Source organism: Arachis stenosperma, chromosome 6 (genome assembly GCF_014773155.1).
Source record: "Arachis stenosperma cultivar V10309 chromosome 6, arast.V10309.gnm1.PFL2, whole genome shotgun sequence".
Classification (NCBI taxonomy): domain Eukaryota; kingdom Viridiplantae; phylum Streptophyta; class Magnoliopsida; order Fabales; family Fabaceae; genus Arachis; species Arachis stenosperma.
The window spans coordinates 68,401,372-68,417,420 of NC_080382.1; the positions used below are offsets into that span (position 1 = coordinate 68,401,372).

General features: G+C 39.5%; 1 non-coding gene across 1 annotated transcript; it reads right to left on the reverse strand.

The window, feature by feature from the left end:
- Positions 1-11,174: 11,174 nt before the first annotated feature.
- Positions 11,175-11,282, reverse strand: LOC130937348 (small nucleolar RNA R71). Its single transcript, XR_009068569.1, has one exon. It is a non-coding gene; the product is annotated as a small nucleolar RNA R71 (small nucleolar RNA).
- Between the last annotated feature and the right edge of the window lie 4,767 nt (positions 11,283-16,049).

Genomic DNA, 16,049 nt, shown 5'->3' on the forward strand with positions numbered 1-16,049 from the left:
GATATCTAGCAAGCAGCAAATCTGCCAACACCAGACCACCAAGAAAAAACCTGAAAATGGTGGATGATACTGGAAAATGAGTTGAAAAGAAATAAAGCAACTAAAAAAAGAAGAGAGCTTGCAGAAAACATTACCTGGAAGTTTTGGAAAGCCCGAAATGTTTTCATCTTTGAAGGTCATCAAATCCCCCTATCTGAGGTTTTGGCAGTAGCTCAGAGAGCTATGGAAGAGCGTCGAAGAATCTAAAAGACTCACTTTCCTTTTTCTTTTTTCTTACAATGAGATACGTATTAGATTTTTGGTGGATCTATCCGGTTTTTACCCTTGTCTGTAGTCCATTTTGGACCATCTATTTTCATTAATAAAAATCATATTCTACCATTGAAAAAAAAAAGGAAGATCATATTCTACCATTGAAAAAAAAAAGGAAGACAAATTTGAGCAAAACTAAGAACTTGTCTAGGGTAAAAGAATTAAAATAGTTGTTTGGAAAATTCATTATATGGCATTGGTTGAATTTTGGGTAGAGATGTTATAATATGATTTAGATAATTTATTATATGGCACTCTGACGATCGGATTTTCTATCGGTAAAGAAATTTACAAATATAATCGCGTTGTAAGTATAGCTTCTAAACCAATAGAAAATCCTTTCGTACAAATATTTGGTTGTCACAAGTAACAAACTCAATAAAATTTATAAACCGAAGAATTCAAACCTCGGGTCGTCTTCTCAAGGAATTGTAGGGAAGTATGACTTATTATTGGTTATGGAAAAAGATATATTTTTGGGTTTTTGAAATAGAGAACAATTAATTTAAATAGCAAGAGAAATAAATTAATAATTAAGAAAACTCTTGGCATGGTATGAGAATTAGAATGCTTATCCTAGTTATCCTTATCAATGGTGATGAGAATTATATTTTTGCTCCCACTAAGTCAAGTAGTTAAATTAAATTATCACCTAAAGTCCTAGTCAACTCCTAAGGAAAGACTAGAGTTATAGGAATCTAAACCAATTAGCAAAGATATCAATTATCAATCACAATGAGTTTGACAACACAATAGTTACCAATTAATCAACCAAAGCCAAGAATGTAGAAAGCTAAATAAAAATCATATATCTGAAAATACCTCAAATTGCATTAATTAAGGAAATCCTAACATGAAGAGTTCATAAGACAATTTGGCAACATAAATCAAATAAAAGTATTAGAGTATCTTAGAATGGAAGAGAAACATAAATTAAAGTAACATTGAACCTGTAACTGAAGAGTTCATAGCTTAAACATAATAGAAATCCTAAATCCAAATCCTAAGAGAGAGGAGAGAACCTCTCTCTCTAAAAACTACATCTAAATTATGAAAAGTGAATTATGAGTCATCTCCCTTCATTCCTCCACTTTGCAGCCTTTAATCTGAGTTTTCTGGGCTTGAAACTGGGCCGGAAATAGCCCAGAAATCGCTGGGGGCAAAATTTGCCACGCTGATTTTTGTCACTGCGATGCGTCTGCGTGGATCACGCGTTTGCGCCGCCTAACTGTATGGCCACTATGACAAATTATATATCAAATCGAAGCCCCGGATGTTAGCTTTCCAATGCAACTGGAACTGCATCATTTGGACCTCTGTAGCTCAGGTTATGACCATTTGAGTGCGAAGAGGTCAGGCTAGACAGCTTAGCAATTTCTTCAAGTTCTTGTATTCTTTCCATTTTTGGATGCTTCCTTTCCATCCTCTGAGCCATTCCTGTCCTATAAACTCTGAAATCACTTAACACACATATCAATGCATCGAATGGTAATAAGAGATGATTAAAATACACAGATTAAAGACTATAGGAAGCAAGTTTTCAATCATAGAACAAATTCTGGAAAGGAATTGTAAAACTATGCAAATAGTATGAATAAGTTTGCAAAGGCTTGATAAAAACCACTCAATTGAGCACAAGATAAACCATAAAATAGTGGTTTATCAACCTCCCCACACTTAGACATTAGCATGTCCTCATGCTAAGCTCAAGAGAAGCTATAAAGGAGTGAAGAGGTATGGTAAAATGTATGAAATGCAACCTATCTATATGAATGCAACTATATACTAAGATGTTTCTACCTACTTTGGTTAAAAGTAAATAAATCTTTCAAGAACAAATATGAACTGGATTTCGCTAATTCAAATCACAAAATAAAGTACAAGTAAACTTGCAGAAGAAAATAGCTCATGAAAGTCGGGAACAAAGAATCGAGCATCGAACCCTCACTAGAAGTGTATGCACTCTAATCGCTCAGGTGTTTAAGGTTCGATCTCTCAATTCTCTACTAACCTTGCTTTCTAAGGCTTGCTCTTCTTCTACCAATCAACAAAATTTTAATGCACGAATACACAAATCGAGAGGTCTTTTAAGGGTTGTAATGGGGTTAGGGTCAAGGTAGGATTCTATTTGGTCAAGTGGACTAAAATCTGAATCCTTAATTAACCTAAACTTTTCCCACCTAACTTAAGACAATCCATGTAATCACAATACAAGATCTAACTGCCCATTAACTATGTTTACCACATATTCATGCATCCCAAATTTAAGTACAACTCATATGCATTGATATTATTACTTTAACTTGGGGCATTTTGTCCCCTTTTTGTTTATTTGCTCTTTTTTTTTCTTTTTATTTATTTTTTTCTTTTTCTATTTTTCTTTTCTTAATATATTTTTTTCCTTTTTCAATGCATATGATTAAGGTGTTGAATGCATAAACATGTTCTTAACATTTTTCACATTTTCACACAAAGTCTAACATACTCAATTCCCAAACCAAATGTTTTCAAATTCACTTTCCCCACACTTAATTCATGAGCACTTTCACTAGTCTAAGCTAATCAAGGATTTAAATTAAGGACATTATTGTTTTTCACTTAGAGTTAGTGATGAGCTAAAGTAAAGAACAAAGGGGTAAAATAGACTCAACATTGGTTTGCAAAGGATAATGAAAGGGTAAGGCCATATGGGTATGTAAGCTAAGTGAAACAAGGCCTCAATCATATAAGTATATGCATACATTAAACCATAGAAATATAGAATCAAGCAAGATATAGATCACAATTTTAGAGAGAAAGACACACACTAAAAATAAAATATTGGTTGATAATGCAACCAATCAAGTAGGCTCAAAATCTCACTGATTTTGTGCGTTCGAGCTCTAAACCATCTTCCAGTATAATATTTCTTCAAACAAGCTTCTCAAAAATTTTAATTCAAATTAGTGAAATGCTATAAAAGGTTTCTTGAAAAAAAAAAGAAAATATTACTTCAACCAAGTGGTAAAATATGCACAAAATAAAACAAACATGCAAATGCAACAACTAATTTAACAAAGAAAATTTAAACATTGGTGTTGAGACAGGAAGGTACTAACCCACGGAAGTCGGTATCGACCTCCCCACACTTAAAGATTGCACCGTCCTCGGTGCATGCTAAGATGTACAAGTGGACGGGCTGCTCCAACTGATGCCTTTCTCTATAGATTGTGCAGATTGACTTGCCTGTCTCCCCATATAGAACTTCTTTCTTTCCCCTCTCGGTGGCCATCCTGAAAGAAGAGGAAAAGGAAGAAAAGTAATCCAGAAATAAATATAAAAAAATAAATAAAATATGGGTGTTAATGCCAAATAATAAAGGTCTCAATTACATGGTAGCTGCAACATGCAAGTGAGAAAATAGTGGAAGCAAATGACATATCAATAGTGCAAAAGTTGCAACAATGGGGAAGAGAGTTTGGGTAATACAAGGTAGTGTAAGTGCATATCAATGCAAAAGGAATATTAGTATTATAAAAATTAGCATTGATTTATGAATAATAATACCCAATAAGAATAAAACAAGTCATGAATTACCAAAATAATTCAAGAAAAGATGCAATAGTTAAAGAAGAAAATTTTAACACCAATGGAAAAAGAAAAAGAAAGTAAGAAAGGAGGAAGAAAGAAATAAGAAAGGAAAGAAAAGATTTATATTTGGGGAAGAAAAGATAAGATATCTTGGCTGGTCTGGATAAGCTGTGCGGCGCAGGCGACGCGAACGCGTGGGTCATGCGTTCGCGCGGATAGCGCTTCTATGAAGTGACGCGGATGCGTGGGTCACGCGTTCGCGTGTAGTGTTTCGTGCCATTAGCGCGAAGGTAGCCTCGCGGTCGCGCAACTCTCTGTTTGAAACTCATTTTGCCAAATTTTAGGGTGACACGGTTGCGTGGGGGACGCGATCGCGTGGTTGGCCTTTTTTTGAAAAACGGCGCGGACGCGTGGGGCATGCGTTCGCGTGGGGCACGCGTTCGCCTGGTAGGGCTTGTGATTCTAGCACGAGTCCAGCCCCACTCCATCACAACTTGCTGCCATACACCTTTCTTTTACGCCGATTTTCAGGTCATGCATTCGCATGGGTGACGCGGACGCGTGGGAGGCATTTTTGGCAAATGACGTGAACGCGTCAGCAACGCGGTTGTGTGGATCAATTTGTGCCAAAGGCACGCCTCCAGCCACGCTTTCGCGTGACTTTCTATAAAGTCTCTTTTCTTCCTTGAGGCACATATGATGCGGACGCGTCGGCGATGCTGTCGCGTCGCGTGCCATTTTTTTTTATAATAATGCAGTATGCAGAATGCAATGCTAATATGAATGTTATACATGATTCCAGGTCCAATCAAAACTCAAAAACAAACAAAACAGACTAGAATTAAAACTAAAAAAGGAACGATCATACCATGGTGGGTTGTCTCCCACCTAGAACTTTTAGTTAAAGTCCTTAAGTTGGACATTTGGCGAGCTCCTTGTCATGGTGGCTTATGCTTGAACTCATCTTGAAATTGCCACCAACGCTTGGACTTCCAATAAGCTTCAACATCTCCAAATAAATTCACCAAGTGTTGATGAAGTCCTCCACAAGCTTTGAGCTTCCAAAGTTGATCCTCATATATTCCCGGATCCCAAATCTTGTTTCGACACCCATCTTCAAGTTGATCATCATTGTTCCAGCCGGGTGACAAGCAATTTGAATTCTCACTGAAGCGGCCAAACAACATCCTAGACCCATTCAATTGAGCTCTGCACCAACACTTGCATTTAAACTTTGAGCTTTCAGCCATAATAAACCTAGGATTGTGTTGCACACCACTAACCATCTTCCTCTTACTCTTAATGCCATAAAGAGCTCTAAGTTGACCATCCGTCTCCAGTAGCCCATATTCAAGTGGGAAGGTAAAGGTCACAGATAAGAATTTTATCCACTTGAACGTTGTGTTGGACAGTAATGGCCGTGGGAGAGGTGTTTCTAATGAACTTGCAAGCTCCACTCCCTTGTGCTCTTCTTTGACATCTTCCACCTCTTTGCAAGCTTCTTCAATTTCAACCTCTTCCTCTTGGTAGCTTTCTTCCAATTCAATCTCTTCTTCATTGCTCACCAAGGGCATGGGAGGTTGTGCCTCTTCTTCTTAAATCTCCATCTCTTGATCAACCTCTTCCAAGTCTTCAACCATGATATGCCTTGGAGGTTGTACACCCTCCTGAACATCAAATTCACCCATCTTGGAAAGAGGCGCTATGACTTGACTTTCCCATGGAGGTTCAGCATCCCCTAAGTCTTCAACCACTTTTTCCTTTTCAATAATTGCTGCTTTGTCCAGTTGTTTAAGTATAAAATTGTACTCCTCCTTGATGATTTCTTTTCCATGACAACTCCCTTTAACTACTCCTTCATCTGCAAAGGTCTCTTCTACCTTCACCTTTAGTGCCTCCTCTAGCTCCTTATGATGTATGGATTCGCGAAGATGATCCCTTCTCTCTTGTTCCATTTCAATAGCATCATTGGGATCATGTTGCTCTTGGATTGATGGATGTGGGTACTCTTCCATAGATGGTGGTGATGGGATGAAGAGATCATTCTGTGGTTGAAAAGGAAGTAAACTAGAGCTTGAGAGTTGAATATTGGAGGTGGAGGGTTGGTCCATACGGGATATAAGATTTTGGAGTGTAGAGGTGAGACTAATGGGAGAAGTAAGTGTGTTCTCCATGGAGGTTTAGGGTGGATAGGAGGGTTCATTATTTTGGAGAAAGGGTGCATGGTAGGAAGGTGGTTCTTCTTGATAAGGATATGGAGATGGTGAATATTGAGGTGGTAGTTCTGGGTATGGTTCATATAGTGGTTGGTATGGTAGATAAGGATTAGGGTCATATGGAGGTGAATGGTAGAAAGGGGCTTGTGAGTATGGTGGTCCAAGGTTATGTTGAGGAGGGGGTTGATGAGTAGATATTTTATACGCTTTTAGGGGGTAATTTCATGTAGTTTTTAGTATGTTTTAGTTAGTTTTTAGTATATTTTTGTTAGTTTTTAGGCAAAATTCATAATTCTAGACTTTACTATGAGTTTGTGTATTTTTCTGTGATTTCTGGTATTTTCTGGCTGAAATTGAGGGAGCTGAGCAAAAATCTGATTCAGGCTGAAAAAGGACTGCTGATGTTGTTGGATTCTGACCTCTCTGCACTCGGAATGGATTTTTTGGAGCTACAAGAGTCCAATTGGCGCGCTCTCAATTGTGTTAGAAAGTAGACATCCAGGGCTTTCCAACAATATATAATAGTCCATACTTTGCTCGAAGATAAACGACGTAAACTGACGTTTAACGCCAGTTCCATGTTCTATTCTGGCGTTAAACACCAGAAACGGGTTGCAAATTGGAGTTAAACGCCCAAAACAGCTTACAACCTGTTGTTTAACTCCAGAAACAGCCCAGGTACGTGAAAAGCTCAAGTCTCAGCCCCAACACACATCAAGTGGGCCCCAGAAGTGGATTTCTGTACTATCTATCTTAGTTTACTCATTTTCTGTAAACCTAGGTTATTAGTTTAGTATTTAAAGAATTTTTAGAGATTTATTTTGTACCTCATGACATTTTAGATCTGAACTTTGTACTCTTTGACTGCATGAGTCTCTAAACTCCATTGTTGGGGGTAAGGAGCTCTGCAGCGTCTCGATGAATTAATGCAATTATTTCTGTTTTCCATTCAAACACGCTTGTTTCTATCTATGATATTCATTCGCACTTCAATATGATGAATGTGATGATTCGTGACACTCATCACCATTCTCAATCTATGAACGTGTGCCTGACAACCACCTCCATTCTACCTTCGATTGAATGAGTATCTCTTGGATTCCTTAATCAGAATCTTCGTGGTATAAGCTAGAATCCATTGGCAGCATTCTTGAGAATCTGGAAAGTCTAAACCTTGTCTGTGGTATTCCGAGTAGGATTCAGGGATTGAATGACTGTGACGAGCTTCAAACTCACAAGGGTTGGGCGTAGTGACAGACGCAAAAGGATCAATGGATCCTATTCCAACATAAGTGAGAACCGACAGATGATTAGTCGTGCGGTGACAGCGCACCTGGACCATTTTCACTGAGAAGACGGATGATAGCTGATGAGCGGATAATTTGTACCCTTTTTGGCATTGTTTTTAGTATGTTTTTAGTAGTTCTAGTTGAGTTCTTAGTATATTTTCATTAGTTTTTAGTTAAAATTCACTTTTCTGGACTTTACTATGAGTTTGTGTGTTTTTCTGTGATTTCAGGTATTTTCTGGCTGAAATTGAGGGACCTGAGCAAAAATCTGATTCAGAGACTGAAAAGGACTGCAGATGCTGTTGGATTCTGACCTCCCTGCACTCGAAGTGGATTTTCTGGAGCTACAGAAGCCCAATTGGCGCGCTCTCAACGGCGTTGGAAAGTAGACATCCTGGGCTTTCCAGCAATATATGATAGTCCATACTTTGCCCAAGATTTGATGGCCCAAACCGGCGTTCAAAGTCACCCTCAGAAATTCCAGCGTTAAACGCCGGAACTGGTACCTAAATGGGAGTTAAACGCCCAAACTGGCATAAAAGCTGGCGTTTAACTCCAGGAAGAGTCTCTACACGAAAATGCTTCATTGCTCAGCCCAAGCACACACCAAGTGGGACCGGAAGTGGATTTTTATGTCATTTACTCATCTCTGTACACCCTAGGCTACTAGTTTTCTATAAGTAGGACCTTTTACTATTGTATTGAGGGGCCTTTTGATCATGTTTTTATGATTGAACTCACTTTGGGAGGCTGGCCATTCGGCCATGCCTAGACCTTGTTCTTATGTATTTTCAACGGTGGAGTTTCTACACACCATAGATTAAGGTGTGGAGCTCTGCTGTACCTCGAGTATTAATGCAATTACTATTGTTCTTCTATTCAATTCCGCTTGTTCTTTGTCCAAGATATCACTTGTTCTTCAACTTGATGAATGTGGTGATCCGTGACACTCATCATCATTCTCACTCATGAACAAAGTGACTGACAACCACTTCTGTTCTACAAGCAAATAACGCTCTAGTGTTTATCTCTTGGATTCCTGATACACGATGCATGGTTGATCGCCTGACAACCGAGTGCTCGCCTGACAAACGAGCCAGCCATTCCGTGAGATCAGAGTCTTCGTGGTATAGGCGAGAACTGATGGCGGCATTCAAGAGAATCCGGAAGGTCTAAACCTTGTCTGTGGTATTCTGAGTAGGATTCAATGATTGAATGACTGTGACGTGCTTCAAACTCCTAGCAGGCGGGGCGTTAGTGACAGACGCAAAAGAATCACTGGATTCTATTCCGGCCTGACCGAGAACCGACAGCTGATTAGCCATATGCTGTGACAGAGCATAGGAACATTTTCACTGAGAGGATGGGAGGTAGCCACTGACAACGGTGAAACCCTACATAAGCTTGCCATGGAAAGGAGTAAGAAGGATTGGATGAAGACAGTAGGAAAGCAGAGAGACGGAAGGGAAGGCATCTTCATACGCTTATCTGAAGTTCCTACCAATGAAATACATAAGTACCTCTATCTTTAACTTTATGCTTTATTCGTACATCACTATACCCATTTGAGTCTGCCTGACTAAGATTTACAAGGTGACCATAGCTTGCTTCATACCAACAATCTCCGTGGGATCGACCCTTACTCGCGTAAGGTTTATTACTTGGACGACCCAGTGCACTTGCTGGTTAGTTGTGCAAAGTTGTGTTTATGCCATGGTATTGAGCACCAAGTTCTTGGGGCCATTACTAGGGATTATTTGAGTTGTGAAAAGTAATGATCACAATTTCGCACACCAAGTTTTTGGCGCCGTTGCCGGGGATTGTTTTGTGTATGGACAACTGACGGTTCATCTTGTTGCTTAGATTAGGTATTTTTCTTCAGAGTTCTTAAGAAGGAATTCTAGTGTTTCATGATGATCTGTTGAAATCTGGCTGGCTGAGAAGCCATGTCTAATCTTATTGGACCGAGGTTTCAACTAATCATCACAAGAGCTTGTTGATTTCTATCAATCTTGCTATTGGAGCAATGATCTGCTAAGGCTTGGCTGGCCATTGGCCATGTCTAGAGTTTTGGACCGAAGCTTTCTTTGAAAGCTTGGCTGGCTGTGAAGCCATGTCTAATTCCTGGACCGGAGTCTTAGACTAGCATTGCAATGATTCCTGGAATCCAAATTAAGAATTCTGAAACTTTTATTTTCTATTTCCATATAATTTTCGAAAAAACACAAAAAAAAATTTCAAAATCATAAAAACCAAAAAGATTTTATGTTTCTTGTTTGAGTCTAGTGTCTAATTTTAAGTTTGGTGTCTTGCATGTATTGTTTATTTGATCTTGGTTCTATTTTCAAGTCAATAGCACAGGGAACTGAAGATTCAGAACATGCAGCAGAGGAATTACACAGAAAAAGCTGGGCGTTCAAAACGCCCAGTGAAGAAGGACAGACTGGCGTTTAAACGCCAGCCAGGGTACCTGGTTGGGCGTTTAACGCCCAAAAAGGTAGCATTTTGGGCGTTAAACGCCAGAATGGATACCATTCTGGGCGTTTAACGCCAGGATGGCACAAGGGGGAGGATTTTGTTTTCAAATCAATTTTTTTCAAGTTTTCAAAGTTTTTCAAAATCAAATCTTTTTCAAATCATATCTTTTCAATCAAATGTTTTCAAAATCAATTTCTTTCCTTTTTCAAAGATACTTGCTAACAATTAATGATTTGATTGAACATTTCAAGTATGTTGCCTTTTCTGTTGAGAAAGGTTTAACGTTTGAATCATATCTTTTCTTGATAGCCAAGTTATTAATTTTTAAAATCAAATCTTTAAAAAAAAAAAAAAGTTTTTCAACTCATATCTTCTCAATCACATTTTTTTTTTAAAAAACCAATCATATCTTTTTAATCACATCTTTTTCAAAATAGTTTTCAATCAAATCTTTTTTATTTCTAATTTCAAAATCTTTTTCAAAAATCACTTGATTTCTTTCCCACTCTTATTTTCGAAAATTAATTAGTGTTTTTCAAAATGTTTTCAATCTCTTTAACTTAATTTTCGAAAAAGCCCCTCCTCTCTTCCCACATCCTTTTATTTATGGAGTACCACTCCTTCTCAATGCACAATTCGAACTCTATCTGATTAAGTTCGAATTCTTCTACCTCTTTCTTCTATTTTTCTGTTCTTCTGACACCTCAAGGAATCTCTATACTGTGACATAGAGGATTCCACATTTTCTTGTTCTCTTCTCTTTCATATGAGCAGGAGCAGAGACAAAGGCATTCTTGTTGAAGCTGACCCTGAACCTGAAAGGACCTTGAAGCGAAAGCTAAGAGAAGCTAAGGCACAATTCTCTACAGAGGACCTAACAGAAATCTTCAAAGAAGAAGAACCCATGGCAGCCGAAAACAACAACAATGCAAACAATGCAAGGAAGGTGCTGGGTGACTTTACTGCACCTACTCCCGACTTCTATGGGAGAAGCATCTCTATCCCTGCCATTGGAGCAAACAACTTTGAGCTTAAGCCTCAATTAGTTTCTCTAATGCAACAGAATTGCAAGTTCCATGGACTTCCATTGGAAGATCCTCATCAGTTTTTAGCTGAATTCTTGCAAATCTGTGACACTGTCAAGACTAATGGGGTAGACCCTGAGGTCTACAGACTTATGCTATTCCCTTTTGCTGTAAGAGACAGAGCTAGGACATGGTTGGACTCACAACCTAAAGAAAGCCTGGACTCATGGGAAAAGCTAGTCAATGCCTTCTTGGCAAAGTTCTTTCCACCTCAAAAATTGAGTAAGCTTAGAGTGGAAGTCCAAACCTTCAGACAGAAGGATGGAGAATCCCTCTATGAAGCTTGGGAAAGATACAAACAATTGATCAGAAAATGTCCTTCTGACATGCTTTCTGAATGGAGCATCATAGGTATTTTCTATGATGGTCTTTCTGAACTATCCAAGATGTCTTTGGATAGCTCTGCTGGAGGATCTCTTCATCTGAAGAAGACGCCTACAGAAGCTCAAGAGCTAATTGAAATGGTTGCAAATAACCAATTCATGTACACTTCTGAAAGGAATCCTGTGAACAATGGGACTAATCAGAAGAAAGGAGTTCTTGAGATTGATGCTCTGAATGCCATTTTGGCTCAGAACAAGATATTGACTCAACAAGTCAATTTGATTTCTCAAAGTCTGTCTGGAATGCAAAATGCACCAAGCAGTACTAAGGATGCTTCATCTGAAGAAGAAGCCTATGATCTTGAGAACCCTTCAATGGAAGAGGTGAATTACCTAGGAGAACCCTATGGAAACACCTATAATTCTTCATGGAGAAATCACCCAAATTTCTCATGGAAGAATCAAGAAAGACCTCAACAAGGTTTTAACAACAATAATGGTGGAAGAAATAGGTTTAGCAATGGCAAGCCTTTTCCATCATCTTCTCAGCAACAGACAGAGAATTCTAAGCAGAACCCCTCTGACTTAGCAACCATGGTCTCTGATCTAATCAAAACCACTCAAAGTTTCATGACTGAAACAAGGTCCTCCATTAGGAATTTGGAGGCACAAGTGGGACAGCTGAGCAAGAAAGTTACTGAACTCCCTCCTAGTACTCTCCCAAGCAATACAGAAGAAAATCCAAAAGGAGAGTGCAAGGCCATCAACATGGCCGAATTTGGAGAGGAAGGAGAGGAAGTGAACGCCACTAAGGAAGACCTCAATGGGCATGCACTAACCTCCATTGAGTTCCCCAATGAGGAACCATGGGAATCTGAGGCTCAAAATGAGACCATAGAGATTCCATTGGACGTACTTCTGCCTTTCATGAGCTCTGATGAGTATTCTTCCTCTGAAGAGGATGAGTATGTCACTGAAGAGCAAGTTGCTAAATACCTTGGAGCAATCATGAAGCTAAATGACAAGTTATTTGGAAATGAGACTTGGGAGAATGAACCTCCTTTGCTCACCAAAGAACTGGATGACTTGTCTAGGCAGAAATTACCTCAAAAGAGACAAGATCCTGGGAAGTTTTCAATACCTTGTACCATAGGCACCATGACCTTCAAGAAGGCTCTGTGTGACTTAGGGTCAAGTGTAAACCTCATGCCTCTCTCTGTAATGGAGAAGCTAGGGATCTTTGAGGTGCAAGCTGCAAGAATCTCATTAGAGATGGCAGACAACTCAAGAAAACAAGCTCATGGACTTGTAGAGGATGTTCTGGTGAAGATTGAAAACCATTACATCCCTGTTGATTTCATAGTCCTAGAGACTGGGAAGTGCATGGATGAAACCATCATCCTTGGCAGACCCTTCCTAGCCACAGCAAAGGCTGTGATTGATGTTGATAGAGGCGAGCTGATCATTCAAGTGATTGAAGAATCCTTTGTGTTTAAGGCTCAAGGATATCCCTCTGTCACCATGGAGAGGAAGCATGAAGAGCTTCTCTCAAATCAGAGTCAAACAGAGCCCCCACAGTCAAACTCTAAGTTTGGTGTTGGGAGGCCAAAACCAAACTCTAAGTTTGGTGTTGAACCCCCACATTCAAACTCTAAGTTTGGTGTTGGGAGGTTCCAACATTGCTCTGAAAAAAATGTGATGCTCCATGAGAGCCCACTGTCAAGCTACTAACATTAAAGAAGCGCTTGTTGGGAGGCAACCCAATGTTATATTTTATCTATTTCTCTTTGTTATTTTATATTTTTTTGTAGGTTGATGATCATAAGAAGACACAAAATCAATTGAAAAAGCAAAAACAGAATGAAAAACAGGAAGAAAAATAGCACACCCTGGAGGAAGAACCTACTGGCGTTTAAACGCCAGTAAGGTTAGCAGATGGGCGTTTAACGCCCAGTTTGGCACCATTCTGGGCCTTTAACGCCAGAAAGGGGCACCAGACTGGCGTTAAACGCCAGGAAAGGGCAAGAACCTGGCGTTAAACGCCAGGAATGGGCACCAGCCCGGCGTTTAACGCCAAAAATGGCTCAAAACGTGATTTTGAATGCCATTTGGTGCAGGGATGACTTTTCCTTGACACCACAGGATCTGTGGACCCCACAGGATCCCCACCAACCCCACCACTCTCTCTCTCTTCTTCACCCATCACCTCCATACTTCTTCCCCAAAAACCCTTCACCTATCAAATCCCTTCTTTCTCTTCACCACTCACATCCATCCTCCATAAAACCCCGCCTACCTCACCATTCAAATTCAAACCACTTTCCCTCCCAAACCCACCCATCAATGGCCGAACCATGACCTCCCCTATCCTATATAAACCCTTCTTCACCCCTTCATTTTCACACAACCTAAACACCACTTCTCCCCCTCTTTGGCCGAACACATAGCCATTCCCTTCTTCCTCATTTCTTCTTCTTCTACTCTCTTCTTTCTTCTTTTGCTCGAGGACGAGCAAACCTTTTAAGTTTGGTGTGGTAAAAGCATTGCTTTTTCGTTTTTCCATAACCATTTATGGCATTCAAGGCCGGAGAAACCTCTAGAAAGAGGAAAGGGAAGGCAAAAGCTTCTACCTCCGAGTCATGGGAGATGGAGAGATTCTTCTCAAGGGTGCATCAAGACCACTTCTATGAAGTTGTGGCCTTGAAGAAGGTGATCCCCGAGGTCCCTTTTTCACTCAAAAAGAGTGAATATCCGGAGATCCGACATGAGATCCGAAGAAGAGGTTGGGAAATTCTTACCAACCCCATTCAACAAGTCGGAATCTTGATGGTTCAAGAGTTCTATGCCAATGCATGGATCACCAAGAACCATGATCAATGTGTGAACCCGGATCCAAAGAATTATCTTACTATGGTTCGGGGGAAATACTTGGATTTTAGTCCGGAAAATGTAAGGTTGGCATTCAACTTGCCTATGATGCAAGGAGATGAACATCCTTACACTAGAAGGGTCAACTTTGATCAAAGGTTGAACCAAGTCCTCACAGTCATATGTGAAGAGGGCACCCAATGGAAGAGAGATTCAAGAGGGAAGCCGGTTCAATTGAGAAGGCATGACCTCAAACCCGTGGCTATAGGATGGTTGGAGTTTATCCAACGCTCAGTCATTCCCACTAGCAACCGGTCCGAAGTTACTCTAGACCGGGCCATCATGATTCATAGCATCATGATTGGAGAAGAAGTGGAAGTTCATGAGGTTATAGCCCAAGAACTCTATAAGGTGGCGGACAAGTCCTCTACCTTGGCAAGGTTAGCCTTTCCTCATCTCATTTGTCACCTCTGTTATTCAGTTGGAGTTGACATAGTGGGAGATACCCCCATTAATGAGGATAAGCCCATCACTAAGAAAAGGATGGAGCACACAAGAGACCCCACTCATCATGAGATCCCTGAGATACCTCAAGGGATGCACTTTCCTCCACAAAACTATTGGGAGCAACTGAACACCTCCCTAGGAGAACTGAGTTCCAACATGGGATAACTAAGGGTGGAGCATCAAGAACACTCCATCATTCTCCATGAAATTAGAGAAGATCAAAGAATCATGAGAGAGGAGCAACAAAGACAAGGAAGAGACATTGAGGAGCTCAAGCACTTCATTGGATCTTCAAGAGGAAGAAAGAGCCGCCATCACTAAGGTGGACCCGTTCTTTAATCTCCTTGTTCTCTATTTTCTGTTTTTCGAAAATTAATGCTTATGTTTGTCCATGTTTGTGTCTTGTGATCATTAGTGTCAAAGTGTCTATGCCTTAAAGTTATGAATGTCCTATGAATCCATCACCTTTCTTAAATAAACAAATGTTCTTAATTGAAAAAGAAAAAGAATTGCATGAATTTTGAATTTTATAGCAGTTTAATTATTTTGATGTGGTGGCATTACTTTCGTCTTCTGAATGTATGCTTAAACAGTGCATATGTCTTTTGAATTTGTGGTTCATGAATGTTGGCTCTTGAAAGAATGATGAAAAAGGAGACATGTTACTGAGGATCTGAAAAATCATTAAAAATGATTCTTGAAGCAAGAAAAAGCAGTGAATACAAAAAAAAAAAGAGGCGAAAAAAAAACCCGAAACAAGAAAGAGAAAAAGAAAGAAAAAGAAAGAATAAAGTTGTGATCCAAGGCAAAAAGAGTGTGCTTAAGAACCCTGGACACCTCTAATTGGGGACTCTAGCAAAGCTGAGTCACAATCTGAAAAGGTTCACCCAATTATGTGTCTGTGGCATGTATGTATCCGGTGGTAATACTGGAAGACAGAGTGCTTTGGGCCACGGCCAAGACTCAATAAGTAGCTGTGTTCAAGAATCATCACACTTAACTAGGAGAATCAATAACACTATCTGGATTCTGAGTTCCTAAAGAAGCCAATCATTCTGAATTTCAAAGGATAGAGTGAGATGCCAAAACTGTTCAGAGGCAAAAAGCTAAAAGCCCCGCTCATCTAATTAATACTGATCTTCATAGATGTTTTTGGAGTTCATTGCATACTCTCTTCTTTTTATCTTATTTGATCTTCAGTTGCTTGAGGACAAGCAACAATTTAAGTTTGGTGTTGTGATGAGCGGATAATTTGTACCCTTTTTGGCATTATTTTTAGTATGTTTTTAGTAGTTTTAGTTGAGTTCTTAGTATATTTTCATTAGTTTTTAGTTAAAATTCACTTTTCTGGACTTTACTATGAGTTTGTGTGTTTTTCTGTGATTTCAGGTATTTTCTGGC